We start from the raw sequence: 18,161 nt of genomic DNA, 5'->3' as shown, positions 1-18,161 counted from the left end.
TATCTCAACAATCTGTAATAACGATCTGCACAATCTGTAGTAACTATTAATGGAGATAATAAAAAGACCTTAAAGACCAAGTTGTGATGAAAACATCTGAGCCAATCTGAAGACCCCATGATTCTAAAAGGTCCAAAAAATTTCTTACTAGAATATTTAATGTACATATACTATTTATTTTAATGTAATGTGCACATATTGGGTCAAGATGCTGGGGATTCATCAGTAAGTAAGAAATGAAAATTCCATCTAGGAAGAAAAATAAAGTGGAGAATAAGAGTGGACAGCAGGGATAGAGTGGATTGCAGTGGCCATGAAGGTTTCACAGTGGAAGTGCTATGTTTGAGCAAAAACTCACAAGAGGTGAGTCACACTGCTGTACCCAGAAGAGTATTCCAGGCAGAAGAGACAGCAGGTGCAAAGTTCCTAGGTTAGAGCATGCTTGGCATGTGCAAGGAACAGCAGGGAGGCCAATGTGCTGGGATCAGAAAAGCAAAAGAGAGAGGGCCACGGAGAGCAAGGCAGTGGGGTGAAGTGGGGGGCAGGTCTTGTAGGCTCTCCTAGGACCTTGGAAGGAGCTGGGTGGAATAGGAGTTGCTGGAGCATTTCCAGAGGAGAAGAGAAAAGGCCAGACTCCAGCCTGCTGAGTGCCTGGGTCTGTGACTGGTCACTCACAGCACTCTCATAATCGGCCTGATAGTGCCCAAACTGAGAAGCACACCATCAGAGCAGAAAGACAGAAGAAAGGGAAGTCAGGGAGTGTGACGAGTAGTAGTGAGCACAAGTCGGGGGTGAATGGGTGGGGTGGGTCCATGTTTGACGCCTGAAGGAGTTCAAGAGCCATCACTGACATGGAAGTGATATGGACACAGGTGTTGAAGAGCCAAACCCCTAATTTACCCTAATAGCCCTGGAGGGTTCTATAGAGAGTTAAAATATGACCAAGAGAGTTGTTTCCACTTTATCATATCATGAGATTACACAATCTTTGGGAACATTCTGCCAGACATGCCCCACCACTTGTATTATTTGTGCCCCATTCTGGTGTCTGCTTTTAATTAAATTTGAAAGCTGCTTCAAATATAAGCATACACCAATTATTACTGTAGTTATTAAATATCCATTTTATAATCAGCCATTGGAATATCCCCAACTAAGTACATAAGAAAAGAAACCAAAGAAATTCAAAGGTCCAGTGCTGGGCAAACACAGAGAATGGGAGGATTTCTGACAAGGAATACAGACAAACTGACTAAATGGCACTGACCCCTGTCCCTGGGTTCAAGAAGTGGAGGATCAAGGACAAGATTATTGTTTTGTGTTTTATAGTTTGGAATTGTCACTTTATTTTTGTTATTGATTGTTGGAATATATGAAGTCCTTAGGAGAGGCACATGGGTGCGATGTTCTAATGGGTGTCTTCTGGTGGTCGGGGTGGGGGGGACTCTTACATCTTTTCTGTCTATTTGATTCCCAAAGTAAGGCTCATTGCAATTTTTTCCTAAACATTACAGGAGGCATGAATTTTTTAAAATCCCTGTCCTCTTAAATGAAACTGCAAGTTGTCAGAGTTAATAATTTGATGTTTGTCTTCTACACTTTTTTCTGTGCATATATATAATCTTTACATAGATATATATTTCACATATATGCACATTACACACACACACACACACACACACACACATTTAAACAATTAAATAGTAGGTATACTTTACTTTTTGTTCTCCCCTCCCCCCACCTACTTCTTCATGGTCTTCTCTTCAGATTAGTTTATGTAGATCTGCCTCATTTTTTGAAATAGGTTTTTTAAGAAAATGGTGGTAAGATACACATAATATACAATTTAGCACACTAGCCAGTTTTAAGTGTACAGTTCAGTCATGTTAAGTCTACTCACACTGTTCTGTTTCTTGGGCTTCTGAAGAGCTAGGACAACAGAAAGATCAAACATGTGGGCTTTGGAGTGACTGCCTGGGTTCAACCCCCAGCTCCCAAGCCTTTCAGCTGTGTGGCTTTGAGCAAGTTATGTAACACCTGAGCGCAACCGTTCTTACACCGGTAGAATGGGAGTAATAGCGCCATCTGTCTCATAGGAGGGCTGTGAAGTTCAAATACATACCAATACTTGAAGCACTCAAAACATGGCCTAGCACGCAATGTAGTTAAATCACAGGTTTAAATAAATTATAAGGATGCATCACAATTTATCTAACCAACTCTCTACAAACAGCCAGTTAGTATATCCTGGTGGAGAGCTCCTCAGAGGCAGAAAGATGAGTGAGCACATATTAGTTTACCTCTGTGACTAGAGGATGTTGTTGGCATTTACTGGGGAAGAACAGTGCTGCAGAACAATCCTAAATAGTGAAGAATTCCTGTACCCTTGATGTCAGAAGCAGAGAAATACTGTCATACCCTTTAGCCCTGTATTCCCACTTCTTGCAATTTTTTCCCCAGATTTACTTGCACACAAACAAAATGATAAATGTAGAAGTTTACTCAATGTGGTTTTGTTTGTGATAGTAACAGATTGGAAATAATCCAAAGGCCATTCTTGACATTCTAGTTAATAATTTATTGTACATTCATACAATGGAATGCTATACAGCTGTTACAAAAGATTGAGAAACTTCCCCAGTACTAGTATGGAAAGATTCCCAACATGTATAAAGTGGAAAAAGAAAAGTTTAGAATGATATACACAGTAAGCTAACATTTCCATAAAAATGACAGTAGTAGATGGGAGGCCACATTATCATATAGTTTTATTCTTATACAAGATACAAGTAATTAATAAATATGGTTACATGGGAAAGGGCTTTCAGGCAGAAGGGGAAATGTGGTGGATGGAATTAGGGTAGAAAGTACATTTTTAAATCTTTGCCTTTTTCTAATTAAAAAAAATTTAGAATCACATGAACCTCATGGTTTTTTAAACTAAGGAATGAGGTAGTCTTTCCTTGAGCATTTGTGGAACCTGGGACAAGAATACAAATGGAGGCCCACATTGTATAATTCTAATTATGTAAAAGATATAAATCAACCTGTTAAATATGTTCTCTCACCTCAACAAAGTTTCTTAGTGACAAAATAGATAAATAAGTATGAAATGTGAAATCAGGCTATAATTAAACATAATAGAATCAAATTATTGTGCATATATATCAGCATGGTCCATTGATGGTTCAGTGTTGTTTGAAAGAGTAATAAAATAAAGATATGCATAATTCACAATGTTTTATGTTTATTCCAACTTTTTTCCTTGCCTTCATTTCAAAAGCAACACTAATTATTTCATTATAATCAAGATTTTTGTAAAATTTGAGTTCTAGTGACAGTAATATCAAAGTACACAATCTTTCTTGAGTAATTAAAGGTTTTAGGTCTTTTACTTCATCAGTTTCAATTTGTGGAAATCACCTTGCTGAGGCAGAAACAACTGCAATTTTCAATAACTTTTTATGGAAATACTTAGACTGTAACAAACCAGTTAAATTTAGGTATGTTCAAACATTATAATGGGATCTCTTTGCACACATTTTTACAATATATTAAAAAATTTATCCTATAAATCAGTAGTACTCAATCGCCCTTTTCTTCATCTCTCAAAGAGGTTATCTAGGTCTATACAGTATTTCTCAAATTCTTCTCATTTCCAAATTTCCAATGCTGAGATGTTGTAAAGAAAAACTAGAAATAGCACACCTCCTTCAGTGTCATACTTCAGAGCACTCAAAATCTCCAAACTTGCCCAGGTTTTCCTCAAGTATGAACATGACTGGTTTCTTTTAAATTGGGAGACTATATAAGCCAAATTAAAATAAATTATGAAAATGCATCTTTAATACTTAAAAACTAATTATTACACTGATAATGGGATTAAAAAAAAAGAAGGACTCTGAACTACACTGACACAGGTGGGAATATGGTCGTGGCTATTACAGTCAGCAAAAAACTGCTCTTCTTTTAAAGTGTCTTACATCACAACAGAACTGAAGATATAAAGGCAAACAATTACCCAGAACTGCTAAAAACACCCATCTAAGAAAGATGGAGACAGATGCATGGGACTAGGCAATAAAACTTTCTCTAAAGACAGTCTCTAGGGGAGAAAAATCCCAAGTCTTTGAAGAGAAGGTACTTAGTCCAATTATTTCAGTAAATTTGAGCTTCTTGCTACAAAGTTTCTAGAACATTCATGTGATTATGATCTTGACAATATGGTCATCCATATATAACAGCAGCAAGAATCTGATGCAAAATTTAATATCCCAACTTCATTAAAATGCTTTATGTAGAGAGTAAGAATTTGACATTCTTATTACTCAGTAAAAGGATATATCTTAAAGTGAACTGGATAAGACAAAATGGTTAAGAGAGCAAGAGGAAGCAAGCAAGTTGGAGGAGATCATCTATGTAGAAAAAGACTGGATGAGGTGACACCGAGTGGATAGACTTACCAAGGTGGACCGATGTTCATTCGTAACCTTTATGTTCACCTGTCATAGCATGTAAATCACTGTGCTGATGCTTAGCATGCAACACTGTGTGGCAATTGCCTTTTTATTTGATTGCCTCACCACTGATTTATAAGCTTAAGGATAAAGACGGTAACTTATTCCTGGTTGTGTCTCCAGCAATTTACCCAGGGTCTAACACAGTAGGTACTAGTAAATGTTAACTGCATAGGTACATGGATGGGTAGATTAGCTCATGCACCATTGGTGTTAGGAGCTACACATCCCTTGGCTACAGTAAATGAAGTTTTCTCATATCCATGGGAAGCTAAATGGATCTAACACACAGTAGGGACTAGTAATTAACAGTAGGTGAATGGATGGGTGGCTGAGCTCCTGCATCAGTGGTGTTAGGAGCTACACTTTCTTTGGCTACAGTAAATGGGAAAGTTTCCTCATATCCATGAGAAGCTAAAATGCTAATACAATAGCAACAGATATCTTTCAGACACCATCAACCTCTCTGCAACAGCTGGCTCAAATCCCTGGTGTTTACCTAAAAGGAATTTCAAATATTGAAAGAGGAATCTTAGAAATCCAAACCTAAAAAGTGAGAAAAATGTACCACCTTCTCATAATTGGCCATACATTTCAAAGATAGCTCTGGTCAGGGCCAATGTGAAGCAACCTTTCTTTTTTGAGGTATTCTTGGACTTTACTTTTATTTTTATTTTTGGGGGTAATTTATTTATATTTTTTTGGTATCATTAATCTACAATTACATGAGGAAGATTATGTTTACTAAACTCCCGCCATCACCAAGTCCCTCTCCCCCACATACGGCATTACAGTCACTGTCCATCAGTGTAGTAAGATGCTATAGAATCACTACTTCTCTTCTCTGTGTTGTACAACGCTCTCCAGGTCCCATCCTCACATTATATTTGCTAATAGTAATCTCCCCCCTTTTTTACCCCTTATCCCTCCCTTCACACCCATCCTCCCCAGTCCCTTTCCCTTTGGTAACTGTTAGTCCATTCTTGAGTTTTGTGAGTCTGCTGCTGTTTTGTTCCTTCAGTTTTTGCTTTTCTTCTTATGCTCCACAGATGAGTGAAATCATTTGATACTTGTTTTTTTCCACCTGGCTTATTTCACTGAGCATAATACCCTGTAGCTCCATCCATGTTGTTGCAAATGGTAGGATTTCTTTTCTTCTCATTGCTGAATAATATTCCATTGTATATATGTACCACATATTTTTATCCATTCATCTACAGATGGACACTTAGGTTGCTTCCATTTCTTGGCCATTGTAAATAGTGCTGTGATAAACATAGGGGTGCATCTGTCTTTTTCAAACTGGGCTGCTGCATTCTTAGGGCAAATTCCTAGGAGTGGAATTCCTGGGTCAAATGGTATTTCTATTTTGATTTTTTCAGAAACCTCCATACTGCTTTCCACAATGGTTGAACTAATTTACATTCCCACCAGCAGTGTAGGAGGGTTTCCCTTTCTTCACAACCTTGCCAACATTTGCTGTTCTTTGTCTTTTGAATGGTGGCGATCCTTACTGGTGTGAGGTGATATCTCATTGTGGTTTTAATTTGCATTTCTCTGATGATCAGCAATGTGGAGCATCTATTCATGTGTCTGTTGGCCATCTGAATTTCTTCCTTGGAGAACTGTCTGTTAAGCTCCTCTGCCCATTTTTTAATTGGATTATTTGCTTTTTGTTTGTGAAGTGCATGAGCTCTTTATGTATTTTGGATGTCAAGCCTTTATCGGATCTGTCATTTATGAATATATTCTCCCATACTGTAGGATGTCTTTTCATTCTACTGATGGTATCCTTTACTGTACAGAAGCTTTCTAGTTTGATATAGTCCCACTTGTTCATTTTTGCTTTTGTTTCCCTTGCCCAGGGAGATATGTTCATGAAGAAGTCGCTCATGTTTATGTCCAAGAGATTTTTAATGTTTTTTTTCTAAGAGTTTTATGGTTTCATGACTCACATTCAGGTCTTTGATGCATTTCGAATTTACTTTTGTGTATGGGGTTAGACAATGATCCAGTTTCATTCTCTTACATGTAGCTGTCCAGTTTTGCCAACACTAGCTGTTGAAGAGGCTGTCATTACCCCATTATATGTCCATGGCTCCTTTATCATATATTAATTGACCATATATGTTTGGGTCTCTATTCTGTTCCACTGGTTTGGGGGGTCTGTTCTTGTGCCAGTACCAAATTGTCTTGATTACTGTGGCTTTGTAGTAGATCTCGAAGTTGGGAAGCGTAATTCCCCCGTTTTATTCTTCCTTCTCAGGACTGCTTTCACTATTCAGCATCTTTTCTGGTTCCATAGGAATATGAAAACTATTTGTTCCAGTTCGTTGAAGAATGTTGTTGGTATTTTGATAGGGATTGCGATGAATCTGTAGATTGCTTTAGGCAGAATGGCCATTTTGACAATATTAACTCTTCCTAGGCAAGAGCATGGGATGAGTTTCCATTTGTTAGTGTCCTCTTTAATTTCTCTTAAGAGTGTCTTGTAGTTTTCAGGGTATAGGTCTTTCACTCCTTGGTTAGGTTTATTCCTAGGTATTTTATAATTTTTGATGGAATTGTTTTCCTGATTTCTCCCTCTGCTAGTTCATCATTAGTGTACAGGAATGCAACAGATTTCTGTGTATTAGTTTTGAATCCTCCAACTTTGCTGAATTCAGATATTAATTCTAGTAGTTTTGGAGTGGAGTCTTTAGAGATTTTATGTACAATATCATGTCATCTGCAAAGAGTGACAGTTTGACTTCTTCTTTACCAATCTGGATGCCTTGTATTTCTTTGCTTTGTCTGATTGCTGTGTCTAGGACCTCCAGGACAGCGGGCATCCTTGTCTTGTTCCTGATCTTAGAAGAAAAGCTTTCAGCTTCTCGCTGTTAAGTATGATGTTGGCTGTGGGTTTGTCATATAAGGCCTTATTATGTTGAGGTACTTGCCCTCTATACCCATTTTGTTGAGAGTTTTTTTATCACGAATGGATGTTGAATTTTGTCGAATGCTTTTTCAACATCTATGGAGATGATCATGTGGTTTTTGTCCTTCTTTTGTTGATGTAGTGGAGGATGTTGATGGATTTTCGAATGTTGTACCATTCTTGCATCCCTGAGATGAATCCCACTTGATTATGGTATATGATCCTCTTGACGTATTTTTGAATTTGGTTTGCTAATATTTTGATGAGCATTTTTGCATCTATGTTCATCAGGGATATTGGTGTAATTTGTAATTTTCTTTTTTGGTGGCATCTTTGCCTGGTTTTGGTATAGAGTGATGCTGACTTCATAGAATGAGTTTGGAAGTATTCCCTCCTCTTCTATTTTTTGGAAAACTTTAAGGAGAATGGGCATTATGTCTTCTCTATATGTCTGATGAAATTCAGCAGTGAATCCATCTGGTCCGGGAATTTTGTTCTTGGGTAGTTTTTTGATTACCAAAAAACTTTAGTTTTTTCTATATATTAGTATTCTCTAATAATTATTTGTATTTCTGTGGGGTCCATCATGATTTCTCCTTTCTCATTTCTGATTCTGTTGATGTGTGTAGATTCTCTTCCTTCTTTAAATATGCCTGAATTGCTATATACTTTCCTCTTAGAACTGCCTTCGCTGCATCCCACAGAAGTTGGGGCTTTGTACTGTTGTTGTCATTTGTGTCCATATATTGCTTTATCTCTATTTTAATTTGGTCATTGATCCACTGATTATTTAGGAGCATGAGGTTAAGCCTCCATGTGTTTGTGAGCCTTTCTGTTTTCTTTGTACAATTTATTTCTAGTTTTATCCCTTTGTGGTCTGAGAATTTGGTTGGTAGAATTTCAATATTTTTGAATTTACTGAGGCTCTTTTTGTGGCTAGTATGTGGTCTATTCTGGAGAATGTTCCATGTGCACTTGAGAAGAATGTGTATACTGCTGCTTTTCAGTGTAGAGTTCTGTAGAATTCTTTTAGGTCCATATGTTCTAGTGTGTTTTTCAGTGCTTCTGTGTCCTTACTAATTTTCTGTCTGGTGGATCTGTCCTTTGTAGTGAGTGGCGTGTTGAAGTCTCCTAAAATGAATGCATTGCATTCTATTTCCTCCTTTAATTCTGTTAGTATTTGTTTCACATATGTTGGTGCTCCTGCACTGGGTGCATACATATTTATAATGGTTATATCCTCTTGTTGGACTGCCCCCTTTATCATTATGTAATGTCCTTCTTTATCTATTACTTTCTTTGTTTTGAAGTCTATTTTGTCTGAGACAAGTACTGGAACACTTGTTTTTTTCTCCCTATTGTTTACATGAAATATCTTTTTCCGTCCCTTCACTTTTAGTCTGTGTCTTTCTTTGGGTTTGAGATGAGTCTCTTGTAAGCAGCATATAGATGGATCTTGCTTTTTTATCCATTCTATTACTCTTCCTTCTTTAAATATGCCTGAATTGCTATATACTTTGCTCTTAGAACTGCCTTCGCTGTATCCCACAGAAGTTGGGGCTCTGTGCTGTTGTTGTCATTTGTCTCCATATATTGCTTTATCTCTATTTTAATTTGGTCATTGATCCACTGATTATTTAGGAGCATGAGGTTAAGCCTCCATGTGTTTGTGAGCATTTCTGTTTTCTTTGTACAATTTATTTCTAGTTTTATCCCTTTGTGGTCTGAGAATTTGGTTGGTAGAATTTCAATCTTTTTGAATTTACTGATTCAATTTAGTTGCTGGTAATTACCAATTACCAATTACTAATAATTCTTTGTATTTCTGTGGGGTTCATCATGATTTCTTTTGACTGGTCTATTCAGTCCATTTACGTTTAGGGTGATTATTGAAAGATATGTACTTATTGCTATTGCAGACTTTAGATTCGTCATTACCAAAGGTTCAAGGGTTGCTTCTTTACTATCTATCCATCTAACTTAACTCGCTTAGTAAGCCATTATAAACACAGTATGATGATTCTTTATTTCTCTCCCTTCTTATTCTTCCTCCTCCATTCTTTATATGTTAGGTGTTTTATTCTTTACTCTTTCATGTTTCCTTTAACTGGTTTTGTGAATAGTTGATTTTATTTTTTGCCTTTAGTTATTATTTGGTTGGTCTCCTTTCTTTGCTGTGATTTTATTTTCTCTGGTGACATCTATTTAGCCTTAAGAGTGCTTTGATCTAGAGCAGTCCCTTTTAAATATCCTGTACAGGTGGTTTGTCGGAGGCAAATTCCCTTGACTTTTGCTTGTCTTGGAATTGTTTAATCCCTCCTTCATATTTAAATGATAATCGTGCTGGATATAGTATTCTTGGTTTCAAGACCCTTCTGTTTCATTGCATTAAATGTATCATGCCATTCTCTTCTGGCCTGTAAGGTTTCTGTTGAGAAGTCTGATGATAGCCTGATGGGTTTGCCTTTGTAGGTGATCTTTTCTCTCTCTCTGGCTGCCTTTAATACTCTGTCCTTGTCCTTGATCTTTGCTATTTTAATTATTATACATCTTGGTGTTGTCCTCCTTGGGTCCATTGTGTTTGGAGATCTGTGGGCTTCCATGGTCTGAGAGACTATTTCCTCCCCCAGTTTGGGGAAGGTTTCAGCAATTATTTCTTCAAAGACACTTTCTATCCCCTTTTCTCTCTTCTTCTTCTTCTGGTACCCTATAATACAAATATTGTTCCACTTGGATTGGTCACACAGTTTTCTTAATATTCTTTAATTCCTGGAGATCCTTTTATCTGATCCTTATATCTCTCTCTGTCTCAGCTTCTCTGTATTCCTGTTCTCTGATTTCTATTCCATTAACAGTATCTTGCACCTCATCCAGTCTGCTCTTAAGTCCTTCCAGAGATTGTTTCATTTCTATAATCTCTCTCCTGACTTCATCCCTTTGCTCTTGTATATTTCTCTGCAGGTCCATCAGCATGGTTATGACTTTTATTTTGAATTCTTTTACAGGAATATTGGTTACATCTATCTCCCCAGGCCCTCTCTCTGGTGTTGTCTGTTTGATTCTTGACTGGACCAGATTCTTCTGCCTTTTCATGGTGATAGAGGTAGCTGTAGGCAGGTAGTGTGTGTGTCAGCTGGGAGAACAAAGTCCCTTCCTGCTTGCTGGTCGCCTTGTCCTTCTCCACTGCCTGTGTTAGTTACCCGCACACCAGGAGCAGCCTCTGTGTTAATCCCCTGAGCTACCATGGGCGGGGCAGCCCTCGGTGTTGCCCAGAGTCCTGTGCAGAGTGGCATGTGCAGCAGGTGTGTTCTACTGCAAGAACTGCACACCTTCATGCCCTGCTCCACCTTCCTCTGTCTGTGCTGGGCAGCTGTGTGCCGGAGGCAGCCTCTGGGTCTGGCCCGGGTAGCTGTGTGCTGGGAGGAGACTCTGGGTGGTTGCTGTGGGTGGGGCCACTCTCCGGCTGCTCAGCCGCTGTGGCAGGGCAGCGCCAGCCAGGAAAAATGAATGCATGCTGCTTATTGCCGTGAGGAGCTTCAAAGCTGCCTTGCCACCCGGGGGGTTATAGCACCTGAAGTTTCTTAGGATTCCCAGCCTTCTGGGCTGAGTGTGCCGGGATGATTCCATCCAGCTGTTAAGCCCCGTCCCTTTAAGACTTTCAAAAAGCACCCACTTTTCTCAAAATAGATACCATTTGACCCAGGAATTCCACTTCTAGGAATTTACCTTAAGAATGCAGCAGCCCAGTTTGAAAAGGACAGATATACCCCTATCTTTATCGCAGCACTATTTACAATAGCCAAGAAATGGAAGCAACCTAAGTGTCCATCAGTAGATGAATGGATAAAGAAGATTTGCAACAACATGGATGGAGCTAGAGGGTATTATGCTCAGTGAAATAAGCCAGGAGGAGAAAGACAAGTATCAAATGATTTCACTCATATGTGGAGTATAAGAACAAAGAAAAACTGAAGGAACAAAACAGCAGCAGAATCACAGAACCCAAGAATGGACTAACAGTTACCAAAGGGAAAGGGACTAGGGAGGATGAGTGGAAAGGGAGGGAAAAGGGTGGGGAAAAAGAAAGGGGGCATTACAATTAGCATGTATAAGGAAGGGGGGTGCATGGGGAGGGCTGTGCAACACAGTGAAGACAAGTAGTGATTCTACAGCATCTTACTATGCTGATGGACAGTGACTGTAATGGGGTGTGGGGGGGGGGACTTGGTGAAGGGAAGAGCCTAGTAAACATAATGTTCTTCATGTAATTGTAGATTAATGATAACAAAAAAATTGAAAAAAAAAAAGCACCCACTTCTCTTTTGTCCCAGGGGATCCAGAGCCAGCTGTGAGGACCCACTCACAGATTTTACTTTTCCATTTCTGTAATATCCATTACACCATGTAATGTGTGTCTGTGCTCCCAGTGCAAATTACTAGGGTAGGTTATTTAGTAGTCCTGTGCTTCCACTCCCTCCCCACTCTGATTCTTTTCTTCCCTCCGGTGAGCTGGGAGGTGGGGTATGCTTGGATCCCACCAGGTTGTGGCTTTGTATCTTACCCTTTTCGTGAGATGCTGAGTTCTTGCAGATATAGATGTAGCCTGGCTGTTGTCCTGTATCTTCTGGTCTCTCTGTTAGACATAGTTGTATTTGTTTTATTTTCAAAAATATATATGGTTTTGGGAGGAGATTTCCACTGCCCTACTCACACCACCACCTTGGCTCCTCCTACTTTTATTTTTTGCAAATAATTAATTTCACTGTGATTTGTCACATTGTTACTCAATAAGTCAACTAATGAGTAGTTAGTATAAGATTTACTGAGAAATAATTAACATACCATTATGGTTTACTCATTTGAAATATAAAATGTAATGGTTTTTAGTATATTCAAAGAACTGTGCAGCAGCCACAATGAATTTTAGAACATTTCCATCACCCCCAAAAGTCCCCATTCCTATTAGCAGCCTCCTCTCATTTCTCCTTTCTCCTTTCTCTAACAACTGGAAACCATTAATCTATTTTCTGTTACCTAGATTCCCTGTTCTGAATATTTATTTTATACATAATGGAATCAAATAATACATGGTCTTTAGCTTCTTTCATGTAACATAATGTTTTCAAGGTTCATCCATGTTGTAGCATGTGTACATACTTAATTCCTTGTTATTGCCGAATAATATTCCATTGTATGACTATATCACATTGTGCTTACCCATTCATTAGTTTATTTACATTTAGGTTGTTCCCATTTTTTGGTTATTGTCAATAATGCTGCTATGAACATTCATGTACAAGTTTGTGTGTGGTGGACATACACTTTTGCTTCTCTTGGGTATATAACTAGGAGTGGAATTGCTGGGTTATATGGTAATTCTATGTTTAACCTTTTGAAGAACCACCACTCTTCTAAAGCAACTGCAGCATTTTACATTCCCACCAGCCTGTAGGAGGGTTCCAACTCCTCTACATTCTCATTCACACCTGTTTCTATGTGTGTTTTTGAACATAAGGCAATCTTGTAAAGTGGGCAAAGTTTGACTTGTGGCCCCTCCCAGTCCCCTGTCTTCCCTCTCCTTCTGAACTAGGGTTTCTTCCAGTTACCCAGTGCTTTCCCCAGGCAGTGTCCCTTCCCACACCCATATGTTGCTGTGGCCCAGCTTTAAAGTGCTCTCCTCACTTCCTCAGCCATTATGCTTTTTAGTAGAAAACTCTGAGGGGGTATCACATTCTAGAAGCACAGGTTAACAAGCCAAACATAATTTTAAAATAATTTAAGTTCTTCTCTTGATTTCTCAACACTGAGAAAGCTGCTGGGTATATGCTTCTGGGTGGTCCAAACTCTCTTCAAAGAAGGACTTGCTTCCCAGCTGGGGGTTGGGGGAGAAGCAAGTAGTGTAGTCAGCTGCTAAGAGCTGCTGCTTTTGAGTTCTGTCCCCTTCTGTGGGACAGGGCAGCCCACATTCTGTGACTAAGCAGATTGGAGATGTAAAGACACATTCATTCTGGCTTCTCATAGAACACTCACTCCAGAGCTCCTTGCCCAATTGGTCAAGTCTGTGTTGAGCCTGCACTGCAGTTCAACATCTTCCTCTGCCTAATCCTGTTTCCTACTCTTTCCCTTCACAGGTATTTATTCCTGATAAACACCTTTGCACTGCAAACCGCATCTTAGCATCTGCTTCCAGGGAGCCCAAGCTACGAGATTTGGTACCAGGAGTGGTCTAAGAAAACAGGCAGTAAAATGGGGGTTTGGAGCAGTTATTAATCACCTTTGGCTGGCAGTAAGAAGTCCAATTACTGGTGATAGGTAGGAGGAACACAGCCCTGGGGCAAGCTGTCAGCCCAGCTTTTACACTTTCACCTGTAGTGACTTGGGAGCATGTAGTGGTAGTACAGAGTGAACTAGGTGGAATGACTTACAAGGCAGGCATTTGGGATGTATGAAGAAAAGAACAGCTGCAAGGGTAAGAATATTAGACAGCAACTGCTAAGTGTCTGTGATGCTCTACAGAAAGATAATGAACATTTAAGGCCTGGGTAATGGGCAAGTAAAAGCCAGGTGAGAGCCAGAGGGCCTTACAGGAAGAAGCTCTCTTCTCCTCTTGGAGGGTGGAGAAAGTTAAGGTCCAAGTTCAGGAACACTGAACAAGCAATCAAGGCCTCTGAAGATTTTGACTTAGAGACTCAGAACTTTATGAGCCTGCAGATTACACACTGCTCATCTACACTATGAGGAACTCACACCCTTCCATCTCTCTACACCAGGAGACAATGCAGGACTCTGTCCTTCTTGAAGGCATCCTATGATATTTACTCAGATAACTGCAATGGAGAAAGAGGAACACCTGGACATTTCAAGGATTACCGGAACAAGGCCTGGGTAGACACTGATACCCACAGACCCAAAGTATCACCACAGCCCCCCTGTTATAGTGAAAGTGTATGGAGATTAGGTAATATATGAAATTCTAACCAAATTCTGGACCCACCCTGTGATCAGTTCTGTCACCAAATGTACAACTGGTATCAATATACTTGATGTTGATGTGGGAGTTGCTTCAACTCCCACATCCTTCAACTCCCACATCAGATCCCTAGTCTTTGGGGCAAAAGCTATCAAAATTGGAAAGGCCAAGAGGAAAGCTCTGAACCTGATCTTGCTCCCAGATAGTGGTACTGCATTCTGGGAGAAAAAAGAGCTTAGTGTCACTCTTAGGAATAAAAAATATGCAGGGGAGGTGGTCCCCAAAATATCTCCATTTAATTTGCCAATTTAGGTCCCGAAGAAACCAGATGGATTCTGGGGGATATTTGTAGAACAGGGTCAATGAACTTTTTCCATAGATGACTAGATAATAAATATTTTAGATTTTGCTGAACAGAGAGTTTCTGTTGCAACTACTCAATTCTGCTATTGCAGCATGAAAGCAACCACAGACAATTTGTAGATTGTTCTACATAATAACTTAAAAGATAAAACAAACCGTATTTACAAAATTAGCCAGAGGGCTGGCTTGTGGTTGCTGACTCCTGCTATAGACCACACAGTAGCCTACATCACAGCCACCATGCAAAATGTGGCATCTTTGCCAAAGAAAGTAATATGACCTCAGGAATATGGCATGTGGTCACTGATTTGGTGAACATACTTTTTTTCCTATCAGTTAAGAAAGGGATCAGAAATGGTCCACATTCCTATCAAATGGACAACAATAAACATTTTCAGTGTTGCCCCAGAGCTATGCAAACTTCTGCCCTTTGTCATGATATACTATGAGATCTGGACTATCTTGGTTTTATTTTGAACATGTTACTGACCAATTACCTAGGGGGCATTACATTGATCAGCCTAGATGAGCACAAGGTGACCATCAGTCTGGGGTCCTTTGGTTAGATCTCCATACATGATCTAGAAGATAGGAGATAAACTCTGAGTATACAGGGGCAGGCAGCCTATATCCATTAAAACTGTATGGTCCCATGGTCAGGGACATGCAGAACATCCCCTCCCAAAGGAAAGACAAATTATTACATCTTTCACCTCCTCCACAAAGAAGGATGGACAATGCCTGGTAGGCTTCTTTGGGTTCTGGAGGCAGCATATTCTACAGTTAGCAATACTCCTATGGCCCATATACTGAGTTAGGTGAGTGGCTGCTGGATTTGAGAGCTGCAGAACAGGAAATGGCTGGGCTGTAGGTCCAGGCTACAGCGGAAGCAGCCCTCCTGTGTTAGTCACATGAGTAAGCATCCTATGGTGTTGCAGGAATCAATGGTGGGAAAAGATGCTGGTGGAGTTTATGGCAAGCCCAGTGAAGAATCACAACATAGGTTCCTGAGATTCAGGAGCAAGGCCATGCCTTTCGAAAAACAACAACTGGCGTGCTACTGGGCCCTGGTAGAGACGGAATGCCTGAAATAGGGCACCAAGTGATCAGTTTTCTAGAGTTGCCCATCATAAGCTGGGTGCTGTCAGATCCACCAAGTCATAATATTGGGCTGGCCCCAAAACAACCCTTCACGAAACAGAAGTGGCATACCCCAGACTGAGCATAAATAGGACCAGAAGGTATAAGTAAGAACGTAGACCAGACCCCCATGGCCCCTACCACTATTGCACCAGCTCCCCTCCCTCAACTCTCGTTTACAGCTGTATAGGTGATTTTGTACAACTAACTGAAAGAGAAAGCTCAAACTTGATTTATGGATGCATCAGCTCAATATGTATGCAATCTGAAAACAGATGCCTGTGGCCCTTCAGGCTCTCAGGGCTGGCCTTGAAAAACAGTGGCAAGGGAAAATTCTCCCAGTGGTCAGAACTTTGGGTACTTCTGGTTATTCACTTTGTGTAGTAAGAGAAATGTCTCAGAATATTTATAGATTCACAGGTGGTATCAAATGGGCCAGCCTCTGGTCATGTGCTTGGAAGGAAAAAGAGGAAAACTGGGACAAGGAGTTCTAGGGGAGAATTGGTGGCTGGACATACAGGCATGGGCACCAAGTGTCAGAAGTGTGTATCACATGTTGGCATCCACCAGATTGTGTCTATCACAGAAGAGGCAATAAACAACCAAGGAGACAAAATGACCGGGCCACTCGAAGTCTGCCAGCCTTTGTCATTAGCTGTCCTAGCTGCTGGCACATGGAAGTGGCCATGGTAGCAAAGATGGAGGCAATTCATGGGCCAGCAGCATGGACTTTCTGATCTTTCTCATTTTGCTATGGGTCATTCACTTTGGGCAGAAGGGGAAAAGGCCCGAGGTTAGTTATTTCAATTGCTGAATGCCCAGCAACAGAGATCAGTACTGAGCCCCTGATATGACGCCAGCCCCCAAAGAGACCCACTAGCTAACTTGGTAGGAAACTGACATTAGACCCCTTCAATCCTGGAAAGGCCGAAGTTCAGGGATACACATGTATTTTGGGTACAGATCTGCCCTTCCCACCTGTAGGCCTCAGCCCACACTACTACCCAAGGGCTTCCAGACGTTTGCTCCACTGGTATGGAAGATCCCACGTACTATCGCATCAGACCACGGGACCACTTCCCCGAGGAGGAGCAGGAATGGGCCCAGGACCACAGGACTGCTGGCATTTCACACCTCTAAGAAGTCACCCACGGAGAGTGCTGTAACTGCTGCCTGCAGGGACAACTGAAGCACCAGGTCAAAGGCGTTACTCTGAAAGGATGGGGCACCAGTCTCTAGGGTGCAGTATATTCATGGAATGAAAGACCTTTAAATGCTGTCGCCGAGAGAAAGAACAGATGGGACAGTAAACAAGAATGTTAGGAGAAGACACACTCACCGTCAGTCTCAATGACGCAGCCAGAGGCTTCCTGCTTCCTCAGGATTGGGGTTTGCAGGTTCAGCAGACCCGGCACTCAAAGCAGCCACGTTCTTGCCAGGGGACACAGTAAGAGTCCTGAATCATAACCTATGGCTCCAAGCCGGGCATTCTGAGCTCTGTGTCCAGGAACCGCAGGAGGAAGAGCGCTCACCACGTGGGCACGGGTAGTGCCTTCCGTCATCAGGGTCGGGCGGCCTATGTCGAGGACCGGGAGGAATGCGGGGGCGGCCCACCTGGGCTCCCTTCAGCTTTCCCTTGCACAGCTGTGACTGACCGGCAAGGCCTGAGAACGGCGTGGGGACCCGCACCCTGGGGCTCCTGGGGCAGAGGCCTGGGTAGGCCATGGCACCAGGCCGGCAAAGGTGGCAACTGCGCGCGAGGGGCCCTCGGGACGCCCGTGCAGGAGAGGCCCGTGAAGAGTAGTTTGTCCGCTCACCTGCCCTTCCAAGTCCTCTCAGGAAGAGAGGCCCATGGGGCAGTGGAGGAGAAACACGGCTCCCAGCCCCACCGGGGAGAATGCGGCAGTCACAGGGCTGCCGCTCACGGGCTTCAGCCGCCGGCCTGTAGGCCGGAGGGGATCCGCGGCACCCGCAGCAGCCGCCCGTGGAGCGCGGGACAGGCGGCAGGGCTGCCGCTCGCGGGAGGCGGGGCCGGCCCGAGCCCCACTCCCGATTGGCTGGGCCTAGACGGGACCGCCTTCTTCCTTTGCCCCGCCCACTTCCCTTCCCAGGTGATCACTAATAACCTTTTTGTAACCAGAACTCCGTCTTTGCCTCAGGAGAACCCAGCCTGAAATAAGCATCATGTAAACCACAGCAGTAATTCTTTAGAGTAGAGTCCCCTTTTCCTTCCGCTCCCATCAACTTTCTTCCC

General features: G+C 41.5%; 1 long non-coding RNA gene across 1 annotated transcript in view; it reads right to left on the bottom strand.

The window, feature by feature from the left end:
• Positions 1 to 17,921, bottom strand: part of LOC118918579 (uncharacterized) — a 54,193-nt gene extending 36,272 nt beyond the window's left edge. The window contains exon 1 of the long non-coding RNA XR_005027192.2: positions 17,247 to 17,921. This is a non-coding gene — a long non-coding RNA (uncharacterized LOC118918579). The remainder of the gene's footprint in view (positions 1 to 17,246) is intronic.
• Between the last annotated feature and the right edge of the window lie 240 nt (positions 17,922 to 18,161).

The sequence above is a fragment of the Manis pentadactyla genome, chromosome 7 (genome assembly GCF_030020395.1).
Source record: "Manis pentadactyla isolate mManPen7 chromosome 7, mManPen7.hap1, whole genome shotgun sequence".
Taxonomy (NCBI): Eukaryota; Metazoa; Chordata; class Mammalia; order Pholidota; family Manidae; genus Manis; species Manis pentadactyla.
Note: the sequence above shows the minus strand (reverse complement) of the source record. Positions and strands in the feature narration are given on the sequence as shown.